Raw genomic sequence first — 13,346 nt, 5'->3', positions numbered from 1 at the left:
TGTGATAGTCTTCAACCAGCAAGACAATCAGTCATGAATGTTCTTGTCACCCACCATCTTTGGCTAGTTTTGTAGGTTTTCAATAAGACTAGGGTGAGGAAAGACCTAAGTAAGTTATGGAGAGCAAATAAAGCCCTTATGCAAATTAGTTTAGAAATTAGACCATCTGATTGGTTGATGCAATACTCATTAGGGATGGCCATCGGCCATCGATGTTTATGAAACATCTATGGGTTATGGTCGATGTTCAATAGTTTTGACATCGATGGGGGAGAACCAGATGGTTTCACACCATCAATGTCAAGCTCAAACTACTAGTTTTGTTTTGCTATTTCCTGGGACACTGAGCATAGCTCCACCCACGACACCAGTGAAGCCCCGCCCCCATATTCTGATTGGCCCACAGGCCAGTCCATCAAATACAATGGATGACCACCGATATGTAACAACATCAATGGCAAGTCAACAGTTTTCTATTTTACTACTTTTGATGGGACCATCATACAACAGTCTTCAACCAACAAACCATATGGTCAAGAACATTCTTGTTATCAACCATCTTTGGCTGGTTTTGTAGGTTTTCAATTAGACTATGGTGAGGAAGGACCTAAATAAGTTATGGAGAGCAAATAAATTCCTTATGCAAATTAGTTTGGAAATTAGACCATGTGATTGGTTGATGCAATTCTCATTAGGGATGACCATCGATGTTTATAAAACATCGATAGATTATGGTCGATGTTCATAGTTTTTACATCGATGGGGGAGAACCAGATGGTTTCCCACCATCAATGTCAAGCTAAAACGAAAAGATTTGTTGTGCTATCTCCTGGGACATGGAATATAGCTCCACCCCCTGAAACATGTGAAGCCCCGCCCCGTGTTCTGATTGGCCCACGGTCCAGTCAGTCAAATACAATGGATGACCACCTATAGGTAACAACATCGATGGCAAAGGCAACAATGGCCACCACTAATACTCATTGAAAACAATCCATTCCGATTGGTTTATGCACTGTCAGTCAACAGTTTTCTATTTTGCTACTTTAGCTGGGACCATCATGTGATAGTCTTCAACCAGCAAGACAATCAGTCGTGAATGTTCTTGTCACCCACCATCTTTGGCTAGTTTTGTAGGTTTTCAATAAGACTAGGGTGAGGAAAGACCTAAGTAAGTTATGGAGAGCAAATAAAGCCCTTATGCAAATTAGTTTAGAAATTAGACCATCTGATTGGTTGATGCAATACTCATTAGGGATGGCCATCGGCCATCGATGTTTATGAAACATCTATGGGTTATGGTCGATGTTCAATAGTTTTGACATCGATGGGGGAGAACCAGATGGTTTCACACCATCAATGTCAAGCTCAAACTACTAGTTTTGTTTTGCTATTTCCTGGGACACTGAGCATAGCTCCACCCACGACACCAGTGAAGCCCCGCCCCCATATTCTGATTGGCCCACAGGCCAGTCCATCAAATACAATGGATGACCACCGATATGTAACAACATCAATGGCAAGTCAACAGTTTTCTATTTTACTACTTTTGATGGGACCATCATACAACAGTCTTCAACCAACAAACCATATGGTCAAGAACATTCTTGTTATCAACCATCTTTGGCTGGTTTTGTAGGTTTTCAATTAGACTATGGTGAGGAAGGACCTAAATAAGTTATGGAGAGCAAATAAATTCCTTATGCAAATTAGTTTGGAAATTAGACCGTGTGATTGGTTGATGCAATTCTCATTATGGATGACCATCGATGTTTATAAAACATCGATAGATTATGGTCGATGTTCATAGTTTTTACATCGATGGGGGAGAACCAGTTGGTTTCCCACCATCAATGTCAAGCTAAAACGAAAAGATTTGTTGTGCTATCTCCTGGGACATGGAATATAGCTCCACCCCCTGAAACATGTGAAGCCCCGCCCCCGTGTTCTGATTGGCCCACGGTCCAGTCAGTCAAATACAATGGATGACCACCTATAGGTAACAACATCGATGGCAAAGGCAACAATGGCCATCACTAACACTCATTCAAAACAATCCATTCCGATTGGTTTATGCACTGTCAGTCAACAGTTTTCTATTTTACTACTTTAGCTGGGACCATCATGTGATAGTCTTCAACCAGCAAGAGAATCAGTCGTGAATGTTCTTGTCACCCACCATCTTTGGCTAGTTTTGTAGGTTTTCAATAAGACTAGGGTGAGGAAAGACCTAAGTAAGTTATGGAGAGCAAAGAAAGCCCTTATGCAAATTAGTTTAGAAATTAGACCATCTGATTGGTTGATGCAATACTCATTAGGGATGGCCATCGGCCATCTATGTTTATAAAACATCTATAGGTTATGGTCGATGTTCAATAGTTTTGACATTGATGGGGGAGAACCAGATGGTTTCACACCATCAATGTCAAGCTCAAACTACTAGTTTTGTTTTGCTATTTCCTGGGACACTGAGCATAGCTCCACCCACGACACCAATGAAGCCCCGCCCCCATATTCTGATTGGCCCACAGGCCAGTTCATCAAATACAATGGATGACCACCGATATGTAACAACATCAATGGCAAGTCAATAGTTTTCTATTTTACTACTTTTGATGGGACCATCATACAACAGTCTTCGACCAACAAACCAATTGGTCAAGAACATTCTTGTTATCAACCATCTTTGGCTGGTTTTGTAGGTTTTCAATTAGACTATGTTGAGGAAGGACCTAAATAAGTTATGGAGAGCAAATAAATTCCTTATGCAAATTAGTTTGGAAATTAGACCGTGTGATTGGTTGATGCAATTCTCATTATGGATGACCATCGATGTTTATAAAACATCGATAGATTATGGTTGATGTTTATAGTTTTTACATCGATGGGGGAGAACCAGATGGTTTCCCACCATCAATGTCAAGCTAAAACGAAAAGATTTGTTGTGCTATCTCCTGGGACATGGAATATATCTCCACCCCCTTAAACATGCGAATCTCCGCCCCCTTGTTCTGATTGGCCCATGGTCCAGTCAGTCAAATACAATGGATGGCCACCTATAGGTAACAACATTGATGGCAAAGGCAACAATGGCCATCACTAACACTCATTCAAAACAGTCCATTCCAATTGGTTTATGCACTGTCAGTCAACAGTTTTCTATTTTACTACTTTAGCTGGGTCCATCATGTGATAGTCTTCAACCAGCAAGACAATCAGTTGTGAATGTTCTTGTCGCCCACCATCTTTGGCTAGTTTTGTAGGTTTTCAATAAGACTATGGTGAGGAAAGACCTAAGTAAGTTATGGAGAGCAAATAAAGCCCTTATGCAAATCAGTTTAGAAATTAGACCATCTGATTGGTTGATGCAATACTCATTAGGGTTGGCCATCGGCCATCGATGTTTATAAAACATCTATAGGTTATGGTCGATGTTCAATAGTTTTGACATCGATGGGGGAGAACCAGATGGTTTCACACCATCAATGTCAAGCTCAAACTACTAGTTTTGTTTTGCTATTTCCTGGGACACTGAGTATAGCTCCACCCACGACACCAGTGAAGCCCCGCCCCCATATTCTGATTGGCCCACAGGCCAGTCCATCAAATACAATGGATGACCACCGATATGTAACAACATCAATGGCAAGTCAACAGTTTTCTATTTTACTACTTTTGATGGGACCATCATACAACAGTCTTCGACCAACAAACCAATTGGTCAAGAACATTCTTGTTATCAACCATCTTTGGCTGGTTTTGTAGGTTTTCAATTAGACTATGGTGAGGAAGGACCTAAATAAGTTATGGAGAGCAAATAAATTCCTTATGCAAATTAGTTTGGAAATTAGACCGTGTGATTGGTTGATGCAATTCTCATTAGGGATGACCATCGATGTTTATAAAACATTGATAGATTATGGTCGATGTTCATAGTTTTTACATCGATGGGGGAGAACCAGTTGGTTTCCCACCATCAATGTCAAGCTAAAACGAAAAGATTTGTTGTGCTATCTCCTGGGACATGGAATATAGCTCCACCCCCTGAAACATGTGAAGCCCCGCCCCCATGTTCTGATTGGCCCACGGTCCAGTCAGTCAAATACAATGGATGACCACCTATAGGTAACACCATCTATGGCAAAGGCAACAATGGCCATCACTAACACTCATTCAAAACAATCCATTCCAATTGGTTTATGCACTGTCAGTCAACAGTTTTCTATTTTACTACTTTAGCTGGGACCATCATGTGATAGTCTTCAACCAGCAAGACAATCAGTCGTGAATGTTCTTGTCACCCACCATCTTTGGCTAGTTTTGTAGTTTTTCAATAAGGCTAGGGTGAGGAAAGACCTAAGTAAGTTATGGAGAGCAAAGAAAGCCCTTATGCAAATTAGTTTAGAAATTAGACCATCTGATTGGTTGATGCAAAACTCATTAGGGATGGCCATCGGCCATCTATGTTTATAAAACATCTATAGGTTATGGTCGATGTTCAATAGTTTTGACATTGATGGGGTAGAACCAGATGGTTTCACACCATCAATGTCAAGCTCAAACTACTAGTTTTGTTTTGCTATTTCCTGGGACACTGAGCATAGCTCCACCCACGACACAAATGAAGCCCCGCCCCCATATTCTGATTGGCCCACAGGCCAGTCCATCAAATACAATGGATGACCACCGATATGTAACAACATCAATGGCAAGTCAACAGTTTTCTATTTTACTACTTTTGATGGGACCATCATACAACAGTCTTCAACCAACAAACCAATTGGTTAAGAACATTCTTGTTATCAACCATCTTTGGCTGGTTTTGTAGGTTTTCAATTAGACTATGGTGAGGAAGGACCTAAATAAGTTATGGAGAGCAAATAAATTCCTTATGCAAATTAGTTTGAAAATTAGACCATGTGATTGGTTGATGCAATTCTCATTAGGGATGACCATCGATGTTTATAAAACATCGATAGATTATGGTCGATGTTCATAGTTTTTACATCGATGGGGGAGAACCAGATGGTTTCCCACCATCAATGTCAAGCTAAAACGAAAAGATTTGTTGTGCTATCTCCTGGGACATGGAATATAGCTCCACCCCCTGAAACATGTGAAGCCCCGCCCCCGTGTTCTGATTGGCCCACGGTCCAGTCAGTCAAATACAATGGATGACCACCTATAGGTAACAACATCGATGGCAAAGGCAACAATGGCCATCACTAACACTCATTCAAAACAATCCATTCCGATTGGTTTATGCACTGTCAGTCAACAGTTTTCTATTTTACTACTTTAGCTGGGACCATCATGTGATAGTCTTCAACCAGCAAGAGAATCAGTCGTGAATGTTCTTGTCACCCACCATCTTTGGCTAGTTTTGTAGGTTTTCAATGAGACTAGGGTGAGGAAAGACCTAAGTAAGTTATGGAGAGCAAATAAAGCCCTTATGCAAATTAGTTTAGAAATTAGACCATCTGATTGGTTGATGCAATACTCATTAGGGATGGCCATCGGCCATCGATGTTTATAAAACATCTATAGGTTATGGTCGATGTTCAATAGTTTTGACATCGATGGGGGAGAACCAGATGGTTTCACACCATCAATGTCGAGCTCAAACTACTAGTTTTGTTTTGCTATTTCCTGGGACACTGAGCATAGCTCCACCCACGACACCAGTGAAGCCCCGCCCCCATATTCTGATTGGCCCACAGGCCAGTCCATCAAATACAATGGATGACCACCGATATGTAACAACATCAATGGCAAGTCAACAGTTTTCTATTTTACTACTTTTGATGGGACCATCATACAACAGTCTTCGACCAACAAACCAATTGGTCAAGAACATTCTTGTTATCAACCATCTTTGGCTGGTTTTGTAGGTTTTCAATTAGACTATGGTGAGGAAGGACCTAAATAAGTTATGGAGAGCAAATAAATTCCTTATGCAAATTAGTTTGGAAATTAGACCGTGTGATTGGTTGATGCAATTCTCATTAGGGATGACCATCGATGTTTATAAAACATCGATAGATTATGGTCGATGTTCATAGTTTTTACATCGATGGGGGAGAACCAGATGGTTTCCCACCATCAATGTTAAGCTAAAACGAAAAGATTTTTTGTGCTATCTCCTAGGACATGGAATATAGCTCCACCCCCTGAAACATGTGAAGCCCGGCCCCCGTGTTCTGATTGGCCCACGGTCCAGTCAGTCAAATACAATGGATGACCACCTATAGGTAACAACATCGATGGCAAAGGCAACAATGGCTATCACTAAACACTCATTCAAATCAATCCATTTCGATTGGTTTATGCACTGTCAGTCAACAGTTTTCTATTTTACTACTTTAACTGGGACCATCATGTGATAGTCTTCAACCAGCAAGACAATCAGTCGTGAATGTTCTTGTCACCCACCATCTTTGGCTAGTTTTGTAGGTTTTCAATAAGACTAGGGTGAGGAAAGACCTAAGTAAGTTATGGAGAGCAAAGAAAGCCCTTATGCAAATTAGTTTAGAAATTAGACCATCTGATTGGTTGATGCAATACTCATTAGGGATGGCCATCGCCCATCAATGTTTATAAAACATCTATAGGTTATGGTCGATGTTCAATAGTTTTGACATTGATGGGGGAGAACCAGATGGTTTCACACCATCAATGTCAAGCTCAAACTACTAGTTTTGTTTTGCTATTTCCTGGGACACTGAGCATAGTTCCACCCACGACACCAGTGAAGCCCCGCCCCCATATTCTGATTGGAACACAGGCCAGTCCACCAAATACAATAGATGACCACCGATATGTAACAACATCAATGGCAAGTCAACAGTTTTCTATTTTACTACTTTTGATGGGACCATCATACAACAGTCTTCAACCAACAAACCAATTGGTCAAGAACATACTTGTTTTCAACCATCTTTGGCTGGTTTTGTAGGTTTTCAATTAGACTATGGTGAGGAAGGACCTAAATAAGTTATGGAGAGCAAATAAATTCATTATGCAAATTAGTTTGGAAATTAGACCATGTGATTGGTTGATGCAATACTCATTAGGGATGACCATCGATGTTTATAAAACATCGATAGATTATGGTCGATGTTCATAGTTTTTACATCGATGGGGGAGAACCAGATGGTTTCCCACCATCAATGTCAAGCTAAGACGAAAAGATTTGTTGTGCTATCTCCTGGGACATGGAATATAGCTCCACCCCCTGAAACACGTGAAGCCCCGCCCCCGTGTTCTGATTGGCCCACGGTCCAGTCAGTCAAATACAATGGATGACCACCTATAGGTAACAACATCGATGGCAAAGGCAACAATGGCCATCACTAACACTCATTCAAAACAATCCATTCCGATTGATTTATGCACTGTCAGTCAACAGTTTTCTATTTTACTACTTTAGCTGGGACCATCATGTGATAGTCTTCAACCAGCAAGACAATCAGTCGTGGATGTTCTTGTCACCCACCATCTTTGGCTAGTTTTGTAGGTTTTCAATAAGACTAGGGTGAGGAAAGACCTAAGTAAGTTATGGAGAGCAAATAAAGCCCTTATGCAAATTAGTTTAGAAATTAGACCATCTGATTGGTTGATGCAATACTCATTAGGGATGGCCATCGGCCATCGATGTTTATAAAACATCTATAGGTTATGGTCGATGTTCAATAGTTTTGACATTGATGGGGGAGAACCAGATGGTTTCACACCATCAATGTCAAGCTCAAACTACTAGTTTTGTTTTGATATTTCCTGGGACACTGAGCATAGCTCCACCCACGACACCAATGAAGCCCCGCCCCCATATTCTGATTGGCCCACAGGCCAGTCCATCAAATACAATAGATGACCACCGATATGTAACAACATCAATGGCAAGTCAACAGTTTTCTATTTTACTACTTTTGATGGGACCATCATACAACAGTCTTCAACCAACAAACCAATTGGTCAAGAACATTCTTGTTATCAACCATCTTTGGCTGGTTTTGTAGGTTTTCAATTAGACTATGGTGAGGAAGGACCTAAATAAGTTATGGAGAGCAAATAAATTCATTATGCAAATTAGTTTGGAAATTAGACCATGTGATTGGTTGATGCAATACTCATTAGGGATGACCATCGATGTTTATAAAACATCGATAAATTATGGTCGATGTTCATAGTTTTTACATCGATGGGGGAGAACCAGATGGTTTCCCACCATCAATGTCAAGCTAAAACGAAAAGATTTTTTGTGCTATCTCCTGGGACATGGAATATAGCTCCACCCCCTGAAACATGTGAAGCCCCGCCCCCGTGTTCTGATTGGCCCACAGTCCAGTCAGTCAAATACAATGGATGACCACCTATATGTAACAACATCAATGGCAAAGGCAACAATGGCCATCACTAACACTCATTCAAAACAATCCATTCCGATTGGTTTATGCACTGTCAGTCAACAGTTTTCTATTTTACTAGTTTAGCTGGGACCATCATATGATAGTCTTCAACCAGCAAGACCATCAGTCATGAATGCTCTTGTCACCAACCATCTTTGGCTTATTTTGTAGATTTTCAATAAGACTAGGGTGAGGAATGACCTAAGTAAGTTATGGAGAGCAAATAAAGCCCTTATGCAAATTAGTTTAGAAATTAGACCATCTGATTAGTTGATGCAATTCTCATTAGGGATGACCATCGATGTTTATAAAACATCGATATATTATGGTCGATGTTCATAGTTTTGACATCGATGGGGGAGAACCAGATGGTTTCCCACCATCAATGTCAAGCTAAAACGAAAAGATTTGTTGTGCTATCTCCTGGGACATGGAGCATAGCCCCGCCCCCGTGTTCTGATTGGCCCATGGTCCATTCAGTCAAACACAATGGATGACCACCTATATGTAACAACATCAATGGCAAAGGCAACAATGGCCATCACTAACACTCATTCAAAACAATCCATTCCGATTGGTTTATGCACTGTCAGTCAACAGTTTTCTATTTTACTACTGTAGCTGGGACCATCATGCAATAGTCTTCAACCAGCAAGACAATCAGTCACCCACCATCTTTGGCCAGTTTCGTTAGTTTTCAATAAGACTAGGGTGAGGAAAGACTTAAGTAAGTTATGGAGAGCAAATAAATCCCTTATGCAAATTAGTTTAAAAATTAGACCATCTGATTGGTTGATGCAATTCTCATTAGGGATGGCCATCGGCCATCGATGTTTACAAAACATCTATAGGTTATGGTCGATGTTCAATAGTTTTGACATCGATGGGGGAGAACCAGATGGTTTCACACCATCAATGTCAAGCTCAAACTACTATTTTTTTTGCTATTTCCTGGGACACTGAGCATAGCTCCACCCACGACACCAGTGAAGCCCCGCCCCCATATTCTGATTGGCCCACAGGCCAGTCCATCAAATACAATGGAGACCACCAATATGTAACAACATCAACGGCAAGTCAACAGTTTTCTATTTTATTACTTTTGATGGGACCATCATACAACAGTCTTCAACCAACAGACCAATTGGTCAAGAACATTCTTGTTATCAACCATCTTTGGCTGGTTTTGTAGGTTTTCAATTAGACTATGGTGAGGAAGGACCTAAATAAGTTATGGAGAGCAAATAAATTCCTTATGCAAATTAGTTTGGAAATTAGACCATGTGATTGGTTGATGCAATTCTCATTAGGGATGACCATCGATGTTTATAAAACATCGATAGATTATGGTCGATGTTCATAGTTTTTACATCGATGGGGGAGAACCAGATGGTTTCCCACCATCAATGTCAAGCTAAAACGAAAAGATTTGTTGTGCTATCTCCTGGGACATGGAGTATAGCCCCGCCCCCGTGTTCTGATTGGCCCACGGTCCAGTCAGTCAAATACAATGGATGACCACTTATATGTAACAAACATTGATGGCAAAGGCAACAATGGCCATCGCTAACACTCATTCAAAACAATCCATTCCGATTGGTTTATGCACTGTCAGTCAACAGTTTTCTATTTTACTACTTTAGCTGGGACCATCATGCGATAGTCTTCAACCAACAAGACAATCAGTCATGAATGTTCTTGTCACCCACCATCTTTGGCTAGTTTTGTAGATTTTCAATAAGACTAGGGTGAGTAATGACCTAAGTAAGTTATGGAGAGCAAATAAATCCCTTATGCAAATTCGTTTAGAAATTAGACCATCTGATTGGTTGATGCAATTCTCATTAGGGATGGCCATCGGCCATCGATGTTTATAAAACATCTATAGGTTATGGTCGATGTTCAATCGTTTTGACATCGATGGGGGAGAACCAGATGGTTTCACACCATCAATGTCAAGCTCAAACTACTAGTTTTGTTTTGCTATTTCCTGGGACACTGAGCATAGCTCCACCCACGACACCAGTGAAGCCCCGCCCCCATATTCTGATTGGCCCACAGGCCAGTCCGTCAAATACAATGGATGACCACTGATATGTAACAACATCAATAGCAAGTCAACAGTTTTCTATTTTACTACTTTTGATGGGACCATCATACAACAGTCTTCATCCAACAAACCAATTGGTCAAGAACATTCTTGTTATCAACCATCTTTGGCTTCTTTTATAGGTTTTCAATTAGACTAGGGTGAAGAAGGACCTAAATAAGTTATGGAGAGCAAATAAATTCCTTATGCAAATTAGTTTGGCAATTAGACCATGTGATTGGTTGATGCAATTCTCATTAGGGATGACCATCGATGTTTATAAAACATCGATAGATTATGGTCGTTGTTCATAGTTTTTACATCGATGGGGGGAGAACCAGATGGTTTCACACCATCAATGTCAAGCTAAAATGAAAAGATTTGTTGTGCTATCTCCTGGGACATGGAGCATAGCCCCGCCCCCGTGTTCTGATTGGCCCATGGTCCATTCAGTCAAATACAATGGATGACCACCTATATGTAACAACATCAATGGCAAAGGCAACAATGGCCATCACTAACACTCATTCAAAACAATCCATTTCGATTGGTTTATGCACTGTCATTCAACAGTTTTCTATTTTACTAGTTTAGCTGGGACCATCATATGATAGTCTTCAACCAGCAAGACCATCAGTCATGAATGTTCTTGTCACCAACCATCTTTGGCTTATTTTGTAGATTTTCAATAAGACTAGGGTGAGGAATGACCTAAGTAAGTTATGGAGAGCAAATAAAGCCCTTATGCAAATTAGTTTAGAAATTAGACCATCTGATTAGTTGATGCAATTCTCATTAGGGATGACCATCGATGTTTATAAAACATCGATAGATTATGGTCGATGTTCATAGTTTTTACATCGATGGGGGAGAACCAGATGGTTTCCCACCATCAATGTCAAGCTAAAACGAAAAGATTTGTTGTGCTATCTCCTGGGACATGGAGTATAGCCCCGCCCCCGTGTTCTGATTGGCCCACGGTCCAGTCAGTCAAATACAATGGATGACCACTTATATGTAACAAACATTGATGGCAAAGGCAACAATGGCCATCGCTAACACTCATTCAAAACAATCCATTCCGATTGGTTTATGCACTGTCAGTCAACAGTTTTCTATTTTACTACTTTAGCTGGGACCATCATGCGATAGTCTTCAACCAACAAGACAATCAGTCATGAATGTTCTTGTCACCCACCATCTTTGGCTAGTTTTGTAGATTTTCAATAAGACTAGGGTGAGTAATGACCTAAGTAAGTTATGGAGAGCAAATAAATCCCTTATGCAAATTCGTTTAGAAATTAGACCATCTGATTGGTTGATGCAATTCTCATTAGGGATGGCCATCGGCCATCGATGTTTATAAAACATCTATAGGTTATGGTCGATGTTCAATCGTTTTGACATCGATGGGGGAGAACCAGATGGTTTCACACCATCAATGTCAAGCTCAAACTACTAGTTTTGTTTTGCTATTTCCTGGGACACTGAGCATAGCTCCACCCACGACACCAGTGAAGCCCCGCCCCCATATTCTGATTGGCCCACAGGCCAGTCCGTCAAATACAATGGATGACCACTGATATGTAACAACATCAATAGCAAGTCAACAGTTTTCTATTTTACTACTTTTGATGGGACCATCATACAACAGTCTTCATCCAACAAACCAATTGGTCAAGAACATTCTTGTTATCAACCATCTTTGGCTTCTTTTATAGGTTTTCAATTAGACTAGGGTGAAGAAGGACCTAAATAAGTTATGGAGAGCAAATAAATTCCTTATGCAAATTAGTTTGGCAATTAGACCATGTGATTGGTTGATGCAATTCTCATTAGGGATGACCATCGATGTTTATAAAACATCGATAGATTATGGTCGTTGTTCATAGTTTTTACATCGATGGGGGGAGAACCAGATGGTTTCACACCATCAATGTCAAGCTAAAATGAAAAGATTTGTTGTGCTATCTCCTGGGACATGGAGCATAGCCCCGCCCCCGTGTTCTGATTGGCCCATGGTCCATTCAGTCAAATACAATGGATGACCACCTATATGTAACAACATCAATGGCAAAGGCAACAATGGCCATCACTAACACTCATTCAAAACAATCCATTTCGATTGGTTTATGCACTGTCATTCAACAGTTTTCTATTTTACTAGTTTAGCTGGGACCATCATATGATAGTCTTCAACCAGCAAGACCATCAGTCATGAATGTTCTTGTCACCAACCATCTTTGGCTTATTTTGTAGATTTTCAATAAGACTAGGGTGAGGAATGACCTAAGTAAGTTATGGAGAGCAAATAAAGCCCTTATGCAAATTAGTTTAGAAATTAGACCATCTGATTAGTTGATGCAATTCTCATTAGGGATGACCATCGATGTTTATAAAACATCGATATATTATGGTCGATGTTCATAGTTTTGACATCGATGGGGGAGAACCAGATGGTTTCCCACCATCAATGTCAAGCTAAAACGAAAAGATTTGTTGTGCTATCTCCTGGGACATGGAGTATAGCCCCGCCCCCGTGTTCTGATTGGCCCACAGTCCAGTCAGTCAAATACAATGGATGACCACCTATATGTAACAACATCGATGGCAAAGGCAACAATGGCCATCACTAACACTCATTCAAAACAACCCATTCCGATTGGTTTATGCACTGTCAGTCAACACTTTTCTATTTTACTACTGTAGCTGGGACCATCATGTGATAGTCTTCAACCAGCAAGACAATCAGTCATGAATGTTCTTGTCACCCACCATCTTTGGCTAGTTTTGTAGATTTTTCAATAAGACTAGGGTGAGGAATGACCTAAGTAAGTTATGGAGAGCAA

The sequence above is a fragment of the Crinia signifera genome, chromosome 9, assembly GCF_055691185.1.
Source record: "Crinia signifera chromosome 9, ASM5569118v1, whole genome shotgun sequence".
Taxonomy (NCBI): Eukaryota; Metazoa; Chordata; class Amphibia; order Anura; family Myobatrachidae; genus Crinia; species Crinia signifera.
This window is presented reverse-complemented; position numbering follows the sequence as displayed.